At 46.1% G+C, this 13,981-nt stretch overlaps 1 protein-coding gene across 2 annotated transcripts in view; it reads right to left on the bottom strand.

The window, feature by feature from the left end:
• C8H1orf21 (chromosome 8 C1orf21 homolog) overlaps positions 1 to 7,938 on the bottom strand; it is a 100,369-nt gene extending 92,431 nt beyond the window's left edge. Inside the window, exon 1 of one of the 2 annotated variants that reach the window (XM_064720324.1) lies at positions 7,796 to 7,938. The gene's annotated coding sequence lies outside the window, so the exon portion shown is untranslated. Of the gene's footprint in view, positions 1 to 7,049; positions 7,179 to 7,795 lie in introns of those variants that run through there. The other variant, XM_064720325.1, reaches the window with a different exon arrangement.
• Between the last annotated feature and the right edge of the window lie 6,043 nt (positions 7,939 to 13,981).

Here is a 13,981-nt window from a genome sequence, read left to right on the forward strand (position 1 = left end):
GAAGCTCCAGCCCTTTTTCTCTCAAATCATTGACTTTCAAACCATTTCTGTTGCGGCACCCAAGCGTTTGCTGTGGATGAAAGAAGGCTCAAAGACGAGCGCAGAAGTGTAAAGGCAAACAAAAATTACATGGCAAAGCCTGGGATTTTCATAGTCTTAGGGAAATTAGGTCCCCTGAATCCCACAGCAACTCTGAGAAGAGTCGAGTGCATAATTTTCCATTATGCTTGTAAAAAATCCCCAAATAAATGTACAACTAAATGCAGCTTCACGAGGCTGAGCGTTCCTTATTCTCCTAAACGTCGTTACTGAGCCTGAGGTCTCTTATTCCACGTTTTAATATCTGATTTTCCAGAAAACAGCTCAGAATGGTAGTTCCAGGAAAACCCAGCTCCGAGCCCTGTTGTTGGGGAAGAGCAGCAGAGCAGCCCCCCATTTGGAGCTGCCTGTCCTGCTGACAGAGGCTCTCTGTGCTGGCAGCACAGTCACTCCTCGCTGTGACGTCTTTGCTCGGGGCTGTGCCCCTACACAATCTGCTCCAGAACATGCTCACTGACTCCTGCCATCCCCAAAGCTCCTCTGGCATGTTCCTGCCGACTGAAGCAGGAAGATTTGGGGCAGCCAGGGGCTGATTTATCTCTGTGTGAATGCCTGCCGGTGTAATTTGCGCAGCTCTACCAAACAAAACATTTTCACTGCCATAGCAAAGGCAAACTTGCCCAAATCCAATTTGTTAGGTACTTAATTAGCATCTCTGCTGCAATCCTGGAGACAAAAGAAGGAAGCGCTCCCCCTCCTCCCATGAGCATCAGGACTTTTTAATCTCAAAGGTAACACCTTATCCAACATGACCAAAGCAGAAAGAATACAGCTCCCTCTTACTATTAAACAAGATCATCTCAGGAGCTTGTTCATCATGAGGTCTTGATTTTAATTTCAGCAGCCCTGGCTGATAGACTCCCACACCTGAAAACTAGGGAGCAATTTAATAACATAAATCATAAGAAAAAACAATTATATCCATTAGAGTTTCAAATGGTAAAAAGAATAGAGATGGGATTAGAAAACCCTGGCTGGCTTTCCCTTCACCCACTAATCAAACAAATCCCTGAAGTATTCGCAGGAGTTTCTCCTCTCCACATTTCTGTGGCAGACGAAGGGGAGAGCCAGATCTGCTCCTCTGGATTCAGTCTGGCTTATTCAGCAGCTTCAGCTCCGCTATTTCGGATTCCTGCAAAAAATAAAGGCTCAGAAGGGAAAGCTGAGCCCCTGGGCATCCACCAGACCACAACTACTGCACGCACATAGGCTGCACTGGGAGGAGAGGAGCAGCAGTCTGTCCTTCAGCATCACATGGCTGGCCATGCTCAGCAGCCCAAACCACAGCCTGAAACAGCCCAGCTCAGAGAACGCCCTGGAGCTGGGCACAGGCACTGCTAACAAAAGAGCAGCTCCTGCACACTGCCAGTGCATTTACTGCAGTCAGCCTGGCAGTGCATTTGCTGCACGTCAGCTGTGCTTCCTTCAAGATGCAGCTGGAGTGAGCAGGCCTGTATATGAAATGAAGCAGCAGGATCCTAAGTGGATATTGCCAGAGCAGAGAAACATCTTAGTCATCCCTCCAAGTTGAAGCAGAATGGGCTTACAGCCCATTGCCAGCCCTTAGAAAGACAGCATTTGTTTTGGTTTACCAGCCGATTCTTCCCTCAGACTGTTTTCCACTGGAGAAGTGCAAATGTCTGCTACTCAGAGCTTTACTGAATAGCAATTTAAAAGGAATTCTTCAAACACAGAGGTGAACCTCACCAAGCCTGCTTCCCCAGGAACAGCACACCGACATCATGAAAGTGCACAGGGCATGGAAAGTGCTGCTGCCACTGTAAGAAAGGGAACACAAGCAACGCGTTCCTTCCTCTGTGTCTTCCTGCAAAAACAACCTCCCTGCCCAATATCCAAAACTGCACAGGCTCCACAAATCTAATTAGCCATGACTCCAAAACGCAGAGCTCTGTCTGTCCAAATGCATAAACATTAAAGTTGTTTTGCTTTTATTAATAAAATCTTGGGACAGGAAGAGATAAAAATCCTAAGGAGGAAAGTCTAAGCGGTAAGTACCTCCCCCTCCCCGAGTAAAGAGCTGTCTTTGTGTGAATAAACTGGGCAACCTAGATAAACTTCTTCTTGTTTATTATAAAAGCACAAGTTCACCAAGGTCCTTTTATGTCCTGATGTATGAAATTATTCCAGCTACATATAATTTCACAGAGCCAAAGGGGTGAGGCTATGGTATTTATAGATACATTCAGGGCTAGAATTTTGGTTAGCAGCAACATTTTCATGGCCTCAACACCTAACACACTTTTGGGAAAATGCCCACCTGTATATATAGATCCTGGGAAATTTTCCCTATTAAATACATATCTCAAGTGAACTTGCTCTTTATCTTTTTCCAAACTTGACAGATAAAGCCAGTGCCTTTCTCCTAGAGATACAGAGACAGAAGGAGAAGAAACTGAGGCCACTTTCATAGCAAGAGGAAAGTCTGTAAGCCCATCCTGATGCTTTCAGAAACATTCACTGGTTTGGTTTTCTTTATTCTCCAAAACAGGGCCTCAGATTTCCTAAGCACATGCCACACATTAAGACATGAATCTCTGTAAACAACTCAAAACACCAAGAGACAGACAGGGCTCCACAAAAAAAAAAAAAGAGGAAGAATCATTTTCTGTCATTCAGGTGACAAATTAGGAGCTCACAATGGTTTAAAAACCTGTTTCTCCAAACTTCTAACCCAGAGCCTTGCCTAAAGTCTGCTCAGGATTGGATCAATACTGCAGTTAAATCACTTGGCTCTGGCATCTCTTCTCTCCAGAATTACCTTCCTTTCAAGCAAGGAACAGCAGACATGTAGGCAAGGGATGCTGTTGGATTAACACTGCTCCAGAGATCTTATCCATATCCATACACTGTTGTTGTGTATAGCATCATTATGTAAGCCTCTCTATTTTTAAAACAAAACATTTGTCTGGTCAGTCTCTACCATTATCCCACCCCATAAACCATCAGGCTGAAATTCCACCCACTTTAATCATAAGTTTACAGGCTTAAGGGTGGAAAAGTAGTAGAAATGACAAGATCAAGAATTTATATTTGCTTTAGAAACATGAAAATTCTACCCTTTTTTATCAATGGGATTTCAGAAGCCACCACAATAAGGGCACTGCCCAAGCTTCCCAGGGAATGGGCATAGCCCCAAGGCTGCCAGAGCTCCAGGAGGGTTTGAACAAGGCTCCCAGGGATGCACAGGGACTGGAGGGGTATCTGTGCAGGGACAGGGTTGGACTCCATGCTCCTGATGGGTCCCTTCCAGCTCAGGATACCCTTTGTATGATTCTGAATAAATTACCAACCTTTGAAGAGCTTATTTTAATAAGCCAAACACAACTTTGCCACCAGTATCCAGAAGTCTGTGACCCAGAGGACTCCTGCAACTCAGACAGACTCCTGAACCACAAGCACAAAAATAAATACTGTAGGTCAATTAACAGCCAAGGGATTCTGCTTCTGTGCCACACAAAGAAAAAGTGGAATTTAAACCACAACTTTGTTACCACCCATCTACTCTTGAAATGTTAGAGGATGGTGTGGTGGAAGCCAACCTATAGAACAGTTCAGAGACTGAGTTACTGCTTTTTCTGCATCATGCAGCACTTAGTGGAATCTGTATTACTTAGCTTCAAGCTCTTTAATACAACTATTAAATTCTGTTCTCTGCATTCTCACTCATGTCCTAAAATGTGGCACCAGATCCCTTGCTAAGATTTACTTTGGTAAATCTTCCAACAAGGTTGCTGAAGTCGCTCCTGGGCTTGCAGCAACTCTTTTGTCATCTGAGCATTTCTGAGTCGAGACTCACCCCAATCTATGTCAAGGATGCACAGCTGCAGAAATCACTTCTTGTATTTGAACATTTTTTGCATGCAGTCACCTAAATCTGACAGCCATAATGGTACCTATGCATGAAATGTGACTGCAAATAGGGCTGGGATTATACCTCACCGCAAATATAAAGCAGTCATCTTCACTCACCTTCTAAGATCACTTAGCATCCCCACATAGAGTTAATTTCTGTGTGAAAATATAAAAAGAAATATATTCTTCTAGAATTCAGACAAAACTGTAAAATGAAAATAAAAAATCCTTTTCAGACTGGGTTCCCCAGCACAGGAGGTTGTGAACACTAATGTCATGAAGTTTTTCAAAACTAATTAAGACATTTTTTTAGAGAAGACAATCCATCAGCAGCTATTAAACACAGTTTAATTCCTCCTTGGAGCTGCCACCCCAAAGGTTTCCTAGGGTGGTGACTGCTACAAGGATTTAGCAGGAGGGGAACTTCACTGTTCCAGTTTTTCTACGCACCTGGGAGTGGTCCCATCAGAGGAGCTACCGAGCCAGACAGACCTCTAGTCTGACAGAGACTAACTGCTCTTACTTCATTCACAAAATTGAAGATGACAGGAGAGCAACCTGTTAATAAATCAGAGCTGAAGTAAACTTGTACCAGTAAAAGAAATAGCCTTAACATGACTGACTGCATATCACATTCCACACTGCCTCCTCTGAACATCCTACAACACAGCCTTAATAACATTACCTATTCCCTGAAGTACCTCTTGGGATTCCAGTGTACCCAAAATGTGCCTGGGTACATTTATCACAAATGTTATGCAGCACACAGAGTAGCCAGTGGCACAGTGATAGACATTTGCAAGTGCCTGTGAAATCCCTTTGCAATTACATACCTGGTTATATAGAATTAAACACAGCCAGCAAGGAAATAAATAACAATAATAATAAACTCTGGAGTATTTTTGGGCATGTATTCAAAATGTAGCTCTGTTCCATCCCCTGCTAGAGTAGAGGATGGAAAAGCAGCATCCTCGAGGGTCCCTTACCTTTCCCTGAATGAGGGGAAGATTGGAAGGCTCAGGCTCCACACCAACACAAAGGCCTCTGGAAAACTGACTGCAGGAGTTGCTTACTCCTCCTTTCCCCCAAACATTCAATGCCATCACATCCTGTATTTTCAGAACAAGTTGCCCTCCTGGAGCAGCAGAGCCCAGGGGAGCCCAGCTGCAGATGGGGGTCCCAGCAAGGCACTGCACACACCTTTGGAGAGGTCCATGCTGATCAACACCTCCCTCTCCTCCCCACGTTCCAGGTATTTCCCCCACATCCCAGCCTGCCCCTTCCCCTCTCAACTCCTGCCACCTCCAGCACGGTGGCAATGCCTGCATGTCATTGCCTGCTCGCTGAGCAGATTCAGGGAGACAAGCCCTGAGAACCTCTCCTGCAGCAATGCCACCACCACAACAGCGACAAGAAACAGCCAACTAATAATGGACCAGTTGAGGGGCTGCCAGCTTCAGCAAACATGGCTAGAATTGTATTTTTTGTTTAGTTCAGAAGCTTCCAGTTGAGCATCAGTCAGCTTGCTTGACCCAAGCCCTGGACTGCAGTAGCCCAGAGGCTGCACAGCACCCCAGGCACCAGCGGCTGTGCACAAAGATTTCCACGAGGCCTTGGGTTGTCAACTGAATGAAGCCAAAAGTAAGTTTGCCCATGTGTGCAGGCAGCACCTAAGGCACTGCAGAAGCTCCTGGAGCACTGACAATCGATAGTAAGTACATCATAATCCCAAAGAGATTGCTGAAAATTTGTTTAGTACATTACTGTGTCCACTCATTGTGTTTCCACCCAGTATTTGCAACACACCAAGTGCAGCAGATCTGCCCGATGTAAACAGCTGCCCTAATCCACGCTGTTCTATAGATCGTGTTTACCCAAGGCTGAATGATCATTTCAACCTTTGTTAATCTGATTGCATAACAAACCACAGCAGCCTGAAATAACCAAGCTGCTCTCTCCAGCACACATTAGTTGAAGTCAGTAATTTCAGCACCCTGCTTCTTCTCAAAAACGGACCAGACCAGATCGTGGAGAAAGAAGAAAACAAACCAAGTACCTGGCCACTGCTTTCACAGCCAACCACCAGACACATCACAGCATGCAGATGCCACGGGGCACATTCACACCTGGAGCAGGCTGGGAGCACAAGGCAAAGCAAAATGTTCACAAGCCCTGAGCTCCACTGCGCAACTGAAGCACATTCTGCTGGAGCTCGCTCACAGCTCGGCGCAGGCTCGCGAGCAAACCACACAGCGTGGACTTCCAAAACATGAAATTGCACGTATATAAACAAAGGCTGTAATTTACACATCAAGATCCTATGAAAGCTTATCTAGCACATGACATCACACCCATAAATTACAACTTAAAGCACCTGTGCCAAACTGCTCCCACCCCGAAATGAACGTGATTAATATCATCTGCTCATCCATGCCCATGCCTCTTGGGAATAAACACACATGAAGTACCACCCAAGACAGAGTAGTATTTAAAGATTCTTCAGACAATGAGAAGATTTATAATTATTATTGCATTGCATCATCACAAAGCCTTAAACAAATCAAGCTGCCTCATCATATGACACCTAAGATAATACAAGGTTAAATAGCATCAAGCAGTATCAGTTAACTTCACTTGTACAGAAGGACAAATACCCCCACAGCCCCTGGGCACAGGGATCTTCAGCCTCACAGCTATCATTAAACAGCAAGTTAGACAAGCAAAATCAAAACACACGGATTTCTTTGAACAGGCCCAGAATCAGAATCTTTCCACTGAAATTCAACCAACCAGGTTGTAGGGAAAGTGAAGGGCAAGCGAATGGGGAACTGAATAAGGTAAGGGATGTGTTTCAGCATCTCTCAGCTTTAGTTCACTGGTCCATGATCAGCTTGGGAGAAATCAAGAGGCGGTATCAGGAGCTAACATTACACTGACTATTGATCACAGCCAGCTTTGCACAGCACACAACAGAATTCCTCCTCTGGACTGATGATAGCCGAGGAGGCTGCCTTATGGCACAACTGGCAGACAAGACAGGCATCAGCCGACTCTCTAACCAAAACACGCCTGAATACCTTTGTAAGGCAAAACCAGCCAAGTATCTCCGCTCCAGGCATAAATATCTGCTCCTCCGAGTCCGCAGCTCCCCACAAATAATTGCCAATTATCGCCGTGCCCCCACGCTCCGCCCGCGCCGGGGCACTGCCCCCGCAGCAGGCCGTGCGCCGGGAGCGGAGCGGCTCCGCCGGCTCTGTCCGCGCCAGCTGGGTCCGTGCCGGCTCCATCACGCTCTGCCCGCACCGAATCCCCATTTCTGCGCGTTATTACCAATCTGACATCACCCCAGAGCAAGCACAGTCTGACATCTACAGTTAACTCGGCGATAGTGTAAGTGCCGCCCGGCGCACGGTGCGCCCGGTGTTGCAATACTCTGCTGCCGAGCATCGAAAAAGAACGTAAATAGACACGGATATGGACACGCAGCTATACGTACAAACCCGCCGGAGAGCGGCTGGCAGGGCTCGCTCCCGCCCCGGCCGTGCAGCCGCAGCCGAGCCCCCCGGTGGCAACGGCCCCGGCCCGGCAGCGCCGGGGGGGCTCCGAGCCGCCCACCCGCAGCCATTTCCCCGCCGCGGCCGCGGGTCCGGCGCTCCCAGCGAGCCCGCTCCGCACAAAGCCCGCCGGGCCATGAATAAAACATCGCCCGGAGGCGGCGGCCAGGGGGGTCGGCATACGAGAAATAAGGGAATGGAAAGGGGAGCGGAGGATGGGGGGCTCCACCCCGCCCCTGACCCGCGCTGCCCCGGGCCCGGGCGCTCACCTCGGCAGCCGCGCTCGGAGCGGCTCCCCCGGGCCGGAGCGGGCGGCGGGCGCGGGCGGCTGCGGCTCCCGGGCGGTGTGCGGCGGCGGGGAGCGGAGCGGAGCCGAGCTGAGCCGAGCCGAGCGGCCTCTCGGGGAGCGGGCGGGGCGGAGCCGGCGGGGCGGGGCGGAGCGGGGCCGTCACCGCGGGGAGGAGTCGCCCGCGGGCTGCGGGGTACCGGGAGTGCCCATCCCGCGCGCAGATCCCGGGGTACCGGGAGTGCCCATCCCGCGCACGGATCCCGGAGGTACCGCGAGTGCCCATCCCGCGCTCGGATCCCGGGGTACCGGGAGTGCTCATCCCAGAGTACTGGCACCGCTGGCACCGCTCCTCCTGCACACGGATCCGCGGTGTCGCAGGGCAGGGGCTCTGAGCCGGGAGGAAGCAGGTGCCCGGTGAGGTCACGATGCACAAATGCGGAATAATGGAATCGGTGGGGGAAGGAGGGACCTCTGGAGATGGTGCAGTTCAAATTCCCCCAAGGCAGGGTAACCCGGAGCAGGTGAAACAGGTGGGTTTGGGATATTTCAGAGTTGGAGATGCCACACCTTCCCTGGACAGCTGTTCCAGGGTTCTGCCACCCTCCATGCAAAGAAGTTCTTCCCCATGGAAGTGGAGGGTAAGCTCCAATCTCTGTGCCCATGGACAGGACCCAGGGAGCAGCTGGAGCTGTGTCAGGGCAGGGTTAGGCTGGAGATCAGGAAAGGTTCTTCCCCAGAGGGTGCTGGCACTGCCCAAGCACCCCAGGGAATGGGCACAGCCCCAAGGCTGCCAGAGCTCCAGGAGGGTTTGGACAATGCTCCCAGGGATGCACAGGGTGGGATTGTTGGGGTGTCTGAACAGGCACAGGGGCTGCACTGCATGACCATGTTAGTCCTTCCAACTCTGGATATTCCATGGTTCCATGTTGTTAAACTTGTGCTTTAGTTTTTGTCCATTGCTCCTTGTCCTGTCACTGAGCGCCACAGAAAAGAGTCTGGCACCATCCTCTTGGCACCTGCCTCTGGGATATTTATGTGGCTCTCAGACACAGCCCCCTGTGCCTTTGGTGTCCATGCCCCACTCGGTAGGAGAACAGCAGAGTGCTTCTCTTCCTTAGCATGGAAGTTGTTTTCCCAGGAATGCAATGCCTATCAGCTCTATGGCACCATGCACCCAAACTTTCACTGGAAACCTGTGTTCTTCTGTTCACAGAGGCACAGTTTTTCATGAAAACAACTGAAAAGCTGGAGATGGAGGTGAGGCCTGTTTGAAGATTGGGTTATAAAAGCTGTCTCAGACTATTCCTGCCAGGAAGTGCTACCATGTGAACTAGAAAGATTCCAGCAAGCCTACATCCTTTTCATCACTTACAGTTTTAGTATCATCCAATAAACCAGGCAGATAAGTTTTCATCTAAGGACATTTTTCCTTCACCAGGATGAAAATGCTGAAATAAATAACAGTTTGTTTGCCAAATCCTTGGCAAGATCCCATTTGAAGTAATTTCTACCTTCAACTTTCTAGCAATTAATTATTTTTTGCTGCACTTGAAATCACTACCAGAAAGGTGCACATAAACAACATCAAGACTTTCCAGAAGAGGGAATATTTTCAACTCTAGGTTGATAACTGTGAAGTTTGGCCAACTTTGTTTTTCTGCAGAGAGCCTGATACTGTTCCCAAAGAAAAGTGGTGCTTTTACAGCGAAACATATATGATTGCTATGCCTCTATAAACTCTGCTTCCAATAAAAATACCCATAAAAGAACAGCAGGAAGCAAACATATTTTGTTTAGCTTCCACAAACAAACCTCCCTGATGTTTTCCTGATGATGTGTGCAGCTAGTTAACATTCATAATAATTATTTACATGAAAATCCATTTCCTTATGCACAAATTTGTTGATGGAGTCTTTGTCTGCCACTCTCGTGTAGTCAACAATATGTTTAAAAGCAGAAAATAGTTATTTCCCTGATTTCTGGTGTTTGTTTTACTCATTTCTGAGATGAGACAGTGCATACTGGAGAGCTATTTTTAGAAGCTGAAAAATGATAAACCGTGTAAACAATTTCTGATATCTAGAACAATTTTGGTACTAAGAGTACCATCAGCTGGGCCTGTGCTCTGTCTCTGCCTAGTGATGCTCAAACCAGGTATTAGTTGGTTAACTCACAAATAAATTACGGGTTTAACATCAAAACCAAGTGCTGGGGGTTGTTCCTGCAGGAGGAGGACAAATTTCATCCTGACTTGTACATGAGAACAGGAATTGGCTTTCCTTCTTCAGTTCTCCTGCTGCTGTGGGACTGAATTGACTCAGATCTGGGAGAGTCATGGACTAAAAGTAGGCAGAGACAAATATTCGCAAAGATGAAATTATCATTATTTTTATAATAATAAGCCCCTCAAAACTCTTGGAAAGATGAAAGATGAGGAATATATTTGAGTATGGAAAGTCAATGACTTGTACCTGGTTGTCTTCTTTTGAAAGCAGCTCCACCTCTGTGCCAAAAGAAAAGAACAAGCCTCTTAAGATAGCAGGTAAAACAGTGGTGTAGAAGGACCAATTTGGCCTATTTATGAGGGAAAAAAAGATTTGGCTTTCATCACAGTACTGCAGTGCAATCAGTGTGTGCATGCCTTGCATGTTGTCTCAGTTATATCAATACAGCTAATGAGACTCTGTCTGTCTTCCCCTAAAAATGGGAATGCAGCTCATTGTTTATGCCCAAAGTATATGTATTGTACCTGTGTCCTACTTGTTATGGGTGAAAAATAGACCATTTTTTGGATCAGGTAGCTGCTATCAGCACAACTGTCTATGTTTCTAGCTGAAAAGTGTTTCAAATGCCTAAGTTACCCTGGTTTATTTTCTGATGATTTCCTGATACTGCAGTGAAGCTCTTCCCTTCAGAAATGGGAGAAATGAGAACAGTCATGGCTCACCTTATAAAAGAATAAGTGAAATTGCTGCACATTTTTCCCAATTAACAGGAGTTCAGAAGGAAAACTAAAATGCTGCACAAGCTGCTGCCAGAAACAGTTTAAGGATTTTTATTAATTGTTATCACCTCGACCCTGGCTATAGTAAACCTCACAATGACAAATTCATTTCCCCTTCAAGTATTGTAGTCCCAAAACATTGAACTATTTCCTAGCTGTGTTGATATTCAAGGATTTTTGTAAACACAGTCCCTGGGGTAGGAAAGTATGGTCACTGTGCATGGACTCTGACTGCCAGGATGGTGTGGCTATTCCTCCATCCCCCAGGACTGCTGGAGAAGCCAAGTCAGGCTCACATGGACCACATTGCTGTTGCTGCTGGAGAAAGCATAAAAGGCACAGAAAGGCATGAACCCTGCAGATGCAGCTTCATCCCATGGATCTTGCATGTTCTATAAAATTTTAGGATGTCAGGTACCAACATTTTTTATAGGATGCCGAAGTCATTCAGGTGAGTTTGATGCTGCAAACCAGCAAGTTGCTCTTTGAGCTGTTCTGCTGCTTGACAAGTGACACAGGAACAGACTTGTGAGCTTCTCAGCTCTTTTTTAATGGTGTATTAACATCAAAGACTAGCTTTACATATTTAAAAGACTACAAATTAGCAGACATTTGTTTTGCACAGTCTGGCCCTGCTTGTTGCATTCACTGTCGTTATTAAAATGGAAATGGATGTTAATCTGCAATACAGAAAAACATGGACGGCAAATTCTGGGCATATAAGAGAATGCATTTTAACCAATAAATAATTATTTCTGAATAAATAATGTCTTTGGAAGTAGGAACTGCTGTCATTCACCTCACCCCGCACTACACCTGTTCAGAGGGCAAAAAGGAGAATGAAGTACTTTAAAAGAGTCAAAGATTATTCTGCGTCACTTAAGGCTGAATAATTCTCCAGAGTTTTCTGTTTTACAACTTCATCATCACAGAGCAGAGCCTACATCAAAACCCTGGGCACAAAGCAAGCCCAGCTGTAGGAGAAACCTACAGATACATCTGGGAGTTTTCAGGCAATCTTTACTGATCCCAGTTCTGTGTGCAGTGCTTGTTTATTTACTCTGCAGATTCAATTATTCTGTTTATACCTGAGCTTGCAATTAGGAAAGATAAGACAAAATAGGTAGATAAACCCTCCAGTAAACCACCCACATTTTGGAAGCTGTATAAACAAGAAGAAAAGTTCTGTGGCAGAGCATCCAATCCTGAGGTTCTAATTCCAGATTAACAGTTTAGCAAAACTGTCTGTTAATTTCAGGCAAGGGCTGAGAGAGGAAAGACTAAGCAGGAACTTTAATTGTCAACTGTTCAACATTTGGATGCAGCACAGATACTGCCAAATTCATACACTGGGGTTTTAGCCTGAAGAGTGCTTCGTGCTGGGATTGCAATCACAGGCCATGTGCCTGTGCTAGAATAAGATAAATCAGTGAAGATCAGAGAATCACAGAATCAAGCAATACCATCAAATCCAGCTCCCAAGATCAACTTTTATTTGTGTGCCTGAAGGTCCAGTTCACCAGAACCCCTTCCCCTTTTATTATGGCATTTCTCTAAACAGACAATATATGGTCTGAAAACCCAGGGGAGGAGTGGCAGGTGAGCATTGGGTGCTGGGGTCCTGTTCAGGTCACCAGCAGAAGGTCCCTCTGCCTTTCAACATGCAGAATTGGATGCAAAGCACAGGCTGACTTCTGCTCCTTACTGAGTTAGCACCAAGAAAGCCAAGAACATTTTCTTCTAGGCTGCATGTTTGTTTCTCAGTACCAGTTAGGCTTGCACGACTTTCTCTTTGAGCCTCTTATGCTTTAGCACAGCTCATTCTGATACTAAATGATACAGAGAGCATTTGTGTGAGCTGTTCTACCTCCTCCTGGGGAGAGGTGCACATCTCCTTTTGGGAGGGACGCTGCCCACTGGTGATTTCTTCTCTGGCACTGCCGTTTGCAAAGCACAGAACCACTCCCACTCCTCAGCTCCCTCAGGAATATACTCAGCTTTAAGTCAAAGCACAGTTTTAAGTTAGAGTTTTAAGCGACAAGAAGAAAACCTATAACAATAAAAGCAGTTTACTTGTTGCGATCTCAACTGTATCTCCTACATTAGAAGGTAAACACTGCTAAATTTTATGTAAATCGGTCTTTCAGGGGCCCATAAAAACACTGCTTGCAAGAACATAAAGCAAAAACAGGTGACTATAACAGTAATGGAAAATTTGGGGATTTTTTCATGCATTTTATACACAAAAAGAATCCCAAACAAACAAAAACCCAACAAACAACATTCTAAGTTTATAACTAGTTGAAGGATGGCTTTGAGCAATAGAACTGACATGGGTGGAGTCATCATTTGTGCTTTACCCAGGGCATTTATCAGCATCACAGCAAGGGACTGTGTGCCATGTGCAAACTTAAACCTGTACACAGCCTTTATCAGATCAAGTCTCAGGTCTCAACATCTCAGGCTGGCAAACAGGGATTCAATAAGCAGCCTAAAGGCCAGAGTGGGCTGAGAAGAAAAGCTACCAGCCATGGCTGAGTCCATGTTCTAACTGCTGGCACAACTTCCCCCTTCTCATGCACAGGATGTGGGCATTAAAAGGAAATATATAATTGGGTTTTCCTGCATCCCTTTCCGTAGCAGAAAGGAGAACACACTTACTTGAGAATCCTGCTGTCTGTATGGAATTGAAGGTCTATTTCCTTGTGCACCAATGTGTGTTATTCCCTTTTAATTTCCAAGCTGAGGAAATAAAGAAAAAATATTCTTGTCATTATGCTGCTATTATGGCAGTGAATTTAATTGCATTCAAATCAAGGCAAAGTTATGATTCCCTTAGAAACTGTAACTTGGTCCAAAACACTGAGCTCTTCTGGAGCAATTGTTGCTGCACACCTTTGGAAAAAACATTAAGCTGACAGGAAATGTGTGTTATGGTTCATAAGGGAACTATTCCATGGAAATCCCCAGCTTGTAAGGATATGTGATTAATCACAAATGCACTTTCATCATAGCTTTTACATACAGGTGATGATACAGAGCTGTGGGTTAGGAGTTGTCTGCCTTCTCCTGACATCTCAGGGTGAGATAGCTGTGCTGCAGCAACTCCTCCATGGATCCTTTAGAGTCAGTGAAGGGAAATAAGGACCTCCAAAGGCTGGT

The sequence above is a fragment of the Zonotrichia leucophrys genome, chromosome 8, assembly GCF_028769735.1.
Source record: "Zonotrichia leucophrys gambelii isolate GWCS_2022_RI chromosome 8, RI_Zleu_2.0, whole genome shotgun sequence".
In the NCBI taxonomy this organism is placed as follows: Eukaryota; Metazoa; Chordata; class Aves; order Passeriformes; family Passerellidae; genus Zonotrichia; species Zonotrichia leucophrys.